Source organism: Strigops habroptila, chromosome 9 (genome assembly GCF_004027225.2).
Source record: "Strigops habroptila isolate Jane chromosome 9, bStrHab1.2.pri, whole genome shotgun sequence".
Taxonomy (NCBI): domain Eukaryota; kingdom Metazoa; phylum Chordata; class Aves; order Psittaciformes; family Psittacidae; genus Strigops; species Strigops habroptila.
In genome coordinates, this window is record NC_044285.2 from 20,090,035 (window position 1) to 20,095,859 (window position 5,825).

Genomic DNA, 5,825 nt, shown 5'->3' on the forward strand with positions numbered 1-5,825 from the left:
GACTTTAAAGGGAAAACCACGCTCCTGAGCTGTTCCCACTGTCCTGCTGGGAGATATGGAGAGCTTCCCGTGTCTGATGGGAAGAGCATCTGTGGTGCTGAGCCTTTGTGTCACCAAACAGGCTCTGGATTGAGAGCCAAGAATGGTGCTGATCTGCAGGCACTTGCTTTCTGCATCACTTGGCTGAGAACTGGCCAGCAGGGGCTGAACTGGGAAGGAGGAGCAGGAGATGGACCACTTCTGAGCTGCCTCTCCCTTCCTGGCGAGACAGATAGCGATGCTGGAAGCACTCAAACCCTACAAGGTCAATGTAATCTCTTTCAAGTAGTTTACTTTTCCTGAGCTTCATCTTAACATGCCTGGTGAGCTTGTAAGAGACTGGCATGTTTCCCAGCAGCAGTTTGAAGTGGCTTCCTGAGGACCAGGTAACTTGTTTGGTTCCTTAGAGGAAAATGTGGACTTCAATTCCACTCCATGTTACAGGCAGGGGATGGGAGAGCAGACTGTGGAGTGAACCTGAACTTGTGTCTTACCAGGAGGACTTTGTGGGTTTAATGGAGGTGAGAAAGGGGACTTATAAGCTTGCTTATGGGATGGTGGGGCTGGACCCTTCTTAGGGCCATTCAGAGCAGTCAGTGTTGCTGAGGAGGCTGCTTTGCCCACTGCTGAAACATAGTGTTCCACAGGAGAGCGTGGTGGCTGCTCTGCAGCACGGGGTGATGCTGTCCTGGAATTCAGGCCCTGCCAGGAAGCAGAGGAGCACAGCAGCTGGGAAAAGAGCCACCAAGAGGTCCAGGTAAGCAAAACCCAGCCTGGCCTGCTGGGCCCTCCTCAGAAGCCAGAGCTGACACATGGTGCAGCATTCATATATCAATATGCAGCTCTTGTGCTGGGTAAGTCTCAACAAAGCAACTTATTGCTGTTCTTTTTCGGTTTAACCATCCTTTGAATTGTGTTGGGCTCTGCATTGGGTTTTATTACACTGCCTAAAGCCTTTGGCATCCGCGTCTGAGGGGTGTGCCCACGTTTGGCTGTCTGTGTCACTGATGTGCATCTGCTTTACCTGCTCTCCTGCTCTGTCAGGGAGTTCTCACTGAAGAGCTATTAGCTGTTAACGTGACAAGCACTCAGGTGAATGCGTTTGCCAAGCAGATGGGTGCTTAATGAACAGGGGCATTGAGATGGGCTGAGTTTGTGGCTGCTCCACAGGCAGCACCTCTGTGAGCTCCTGGGCTGGGTGTTGTGGGGCTCTGGGCTGGGAGGTGCTGGTGGGGTCCCGTCAGCAGCAGGGGGGAAAACATTGGAGAAGGGGAATCCCAGTGAGGGGGTTTGTGCTGCTCTCCAGGGAGCTGAGTGTGAGGTGGCTCTGCCACAGGTTTCCTTGGGCAAGGCAAAGGGCTTGATCACGTAGGAAAAGATGTCCTGGGGCACATGGCTCCTTCATCCTTTTTCTGCCTCACTTCTAAAGCCCTGGGGGTGGCATTTTAGCACATGGGGGCTTCTGACCCATTTAATGATGCTTCTTGGGGCAGGAGGTTCACTGTGCTGTCCTTTGGCATGGTGGCATGGAGGTGATGTCCATTGCAGGGCTGTGGCTATAGGAGGGGCTGGTTGAGTTGGGGTAGCTGTCTGCAAGGGGTGTGAGGTAGGTAGGAGGATTTGGGTGCTGAAAGCAGAATGTAGGAGCTTGCTGATGAATGATCTGCTTTGCTTCCTTCCCACCTCACTTTGTCATGTGAAAGACCTGTTGGTCAGTGCCTTTTGGCAAAGGGAGTGGAATTTTGCTCTTTTCCTCTCAATTCCATGCTTTTAAGTCGACTTGTTCCCAAAGGCATAATGCAAGGGGTAAGAAATAGAAGCTCTGATTTTCCAAAGCTCTGTACTCGTGTCCCAGCCTCATGGGACATTGGCCCATCCTACAGCAGGGTCCCAAAGGATTTCCCATGCTCTGGGTCACAATGTGCAGTCTCACAGTCGTATCTTAGGAGGGCCTGTGGGTGCACATACACACATGTGGCATGACAGGCCTGGTGAGCACCCTCAGCCCCTTGTGCCGTGTTCAGAAAGGTCTCTCTTTGCATCATCTGGAGCTGCCGTGGCTGATAACAGCCAGAGATTGAGATGTGCTTGTCAGGTTCTGGAGGAGAAGGCACAGCAGAGGAAAGATGTTGCCTGGCTATTGCAGGGATAGGAATGTTTGTGGTGTTGATGTTTTTCTTTCCATGGAAGATTGGTCTGTGTTCAAACCCACCACATCTACTGGTTGTTTTCCAGGGTCACATTCCTGGCCTGGGGTCAGCAGAAGGTAATTGTGATGTTCTTGTGAATAATCATGGAATGGTTCGTGTTGGAAAGGACCTTAAAGCTCACCCAGTTCCAACCCCCTGCCACGGACAGGGACACCTTCCACTAGAGCAGGTTGCTCCAAGCCCCTGTGTCCAACCTGGCCTTGAACACTGCCAGGGATGGGGCAGCCACAGCTTCTCTGGGAAAAGTCTGTGCCAGCGCCTCAGCACCCTCACAGGGAAGAGCTTCTGCCTCAGAGCTCATCTCAGTCTCCCCTCTGGCAGGTTAAAGCCATTCCCCTTGTCCTGTCCCTACAGGCCCTTGTCCAAAGCCCCTCTCCAGGTTTCCTGGAGCCCCTTTAGGCACTGGAGCTGCTCTAAGGTGTCCCCTTCAGGAGCCTTCTCTTCTCCAGGCTGCCCCAGCCCAGCTCTCTCAGCCTGGCTCCAGAGCAGAGCTGCTCCAGCCCTCGCAGCAGCTCCGGGGCCTCCTCTGGCCTCGCTCCAGCAGCTCCACGTCCCTCTTGTGCTGTTGCCCCAGAGCTGGATCAGGGCTGCAGGGGGGGTCTCCCCAGAGCGCAGCAGAGGGGCAGGATCCCCTCCCTGACCTGCTGCTCACGCTCTGGGGGTGCAGCCCAGCACACGGGGGGGTTCTGGGCTCAAGCACACACTGATGGGTCATGGGGAGCTTCTCCTCACCCAACACGCCCAAGTCCTTCTCCTCGGGGCTGCTCCATCCAGTCTCCCCCAGCCTGTGTTTGTGCTGGGGATTGCCCTGACCCAGGGGCAGGACCTTGCACTTGGCCGTGTTGAACTCCGTGAGGTTCACATGGTCCCATCTCTCCAGGTCCCTCTGGGTCCCATCCCTTCCAGCATGTCAACTGCACCACGCAGCTCTGTGTCATCAGCACGCTTGCTGAGGGCGCTCGATCCCACTGCTCCTGTCACTGACAAGGTGTTCAGCTCCTCTCTAATGATAAGATGTCAAGTAAAAAGGGAGGTTTCATAACAGTTACACTGCCTGGGCCACAAACATCCAGCAGTCTGTCTGCAGTGATGAATAAAACTGTTCCTCCCGAGGAAAATTGGTGCTTGATGCTTTTTACAGGTTCCTTGGGGGAAGCTGCTCCTGATCTGTGTTGGAAACGAGTAGCATGATCTGGAAAAAGCTGCACATTAAGTTGCACTGTGGAAGTTCTGATACTGGAGAGAATCAGATGGAAACCTCTGCAGGAGGGGCTGTGCCCGGAATCTCGTTGCTTGTGTACACACTTCTTGTTGGCTAGTGAAGGACATGGGATATGGCTGAGCAAACAAACTCTCTCACAGAGCGCTTGCCTGCTTTGGGTGGATGTGTAGGCAATGCACAGCAGGTTTTGGGGTGTATTCAGGGCCCTGTTCTGTGTTTAGCACCTCCTGCAAACTGGGACAGGGCTGGAACAAGCCTGACATCAGCCCTGTGCTCAAGGTGGGCTTGGGAGCATTGTGTGAGCTGTGCTCTGTGTGCACTCTGTGTGCTGTGGGATAGCCCTGCCTGTGGGAAGGACCCATGGTGGGTTATTTTCCCACTCTGCCACTCCCTTGACCCTCCAGATGTTGCCCAGCTGTTGGATTTGCTTTCCTAATGTTCTCCTGATGTTTCTGCAGCCGGAGTCAGGCTCATGCTGTTGCTGTCCTGAAAGAGCTTTTGGGGAAGAGAAAGGACGCTAAGGGGAGCTGTAGCTGCTGGAGGCAGCAGTGGGTGAAAGCTCAGCTTTGGTGCGGACCATTCATTTGAAGAGCTGTAACTGCTGTTTTGGGTGGGATGTTCCTGTGTATTTTCATGTTCCAGCGCTCACTTTTTCCTCCTCTGCTGCAGGCTCCTTTGCTGAGCTACAGGCAGTGATCTCACACAGCTTTGTGCTTCATTTTTAGGCATCAGGCTGCCTCCTGAGTCTCAGGAGGTGATGCTACAGCATCATTCCGAATCCAGGACCACAATACATGGGGTGGCTCACCTCCTGGTCTAGTAGATGGAGCAGTATCATACTGAAGTAGCAAGAGCCCAGAGCTGAATGCTTCCAAAGTCTTGGAGGAGTTTGAAGCTGAATTTTACACACAGGAGCACTGTGTTTAGCTGTAGGTAGGAAAAAAAGCACCCCTAAAAGCAAACCATGCAGAGTGCCCAGCTGGTTTAGTTGGGGGCAAAGGAAGAGGGAAAAGCAAAGGATTTACTGTTCTAATAAGGCAGAAACTCCTCGTTCAGCTCTGATCAGAACCCTTCTGTGTTTCCAGTTGGCAACTCAGTCAAGAGTGGGAGTTGAAAGCCCATTTCCCAGCCCACCAGCTGCGTTGTGTCATAAAAGGCAAAGCAGATCATAACGTATGCAGCTCTCATAGTGGAGCCCAAATTTGGGGTGGCACAGAATGCTAAGTCCCATGTTTCTGATGGAGCCAGCACGGGCTTTATGGCTTAGGCTGTTGATGTACAAACGATGCTTCTTTTCCACTCCTGACTGTGGAAGAGTCTGAATGAATGAGATGGGGTTTTTGGAAGGCTTCTCTGCAGGAAAACAAGTGATAACGGGGTTTAGCACCTCGGGGAGCAATGGGGCAGCCTCTGGGGGGGGAAGGGGCAGTTGTTTCGAGGTGAGCAAGAACACAAAATGATTCAAGGCTGGGACTTACCGTGGCTGAAAGTGAGAAAGCAGAATGCTCTCTCTGTTACCATACTGTCATTACCCTAGCAGATGCTTGCTTAAAGAGAAAGATGAAACCCTGTATTTCAAGTTGATGGGGAAATTCCTGTGGGTCCTTAAAATTCAGCATTAGCTGCCTCATTAGTTTCTTGCTTCCTCCAAACTGCCCCCCTTGCCCTGCCACTGTTCATCTGCAGGAGCACAGCAGTCCTGGCTCTTGCTTCAGTGCTTCACTACCAACTTTAAAGAGTGCAGCTGCGTCTCTCTCAGCCTTCCCAGTTCCCCATGGGGTTCTCCTATTCTGATCATGTCCAACCTGGCTTTCCTTGCACGTAATTCCCTGCTCTTCTCATTAGCAAACCTCACAGTGCTTCACATCGGCCCTTCCCGGCCTTCTCATGGGCGCTCGGGAGGATGGGGAGGTTTGGCAAAGCAAAGTGACTTTCCAAAGGTTGGTGCCACAGCCCTGGGGCACGCCAGCCCCTCAGCACCCTGTCCTGTGGGAGGGCATTAGCATCACACGGGAAAAGGCATGATCTTAGGAAAGGGGGTGTTTCTTCACCCCAGCTCCAAGTGCATTTCTCACGTGTGCTCTGGGGTGTCACTCCCACACTCCCGAGCATGAGTTTGGCTGGTGTGGCAAGGGGAGTGTGACACAGGATTAAGGACACAGTCATCACCACATCCCTGCTCTTTGTCTCGTAGTCTTCCTGACTTGCGATGATGAATGGATTTGGGCAGTATTTTATTTAGCTAGGAGCGGCCCTTACTATTTTGGTAGCAGGAAGGAAGCTGGCACACGAGGTACGCTGCGGGGTCTGTTAGCAAGTGGTTCCTGCAGCCTTGTTGGTATTGGGAGAGGGCT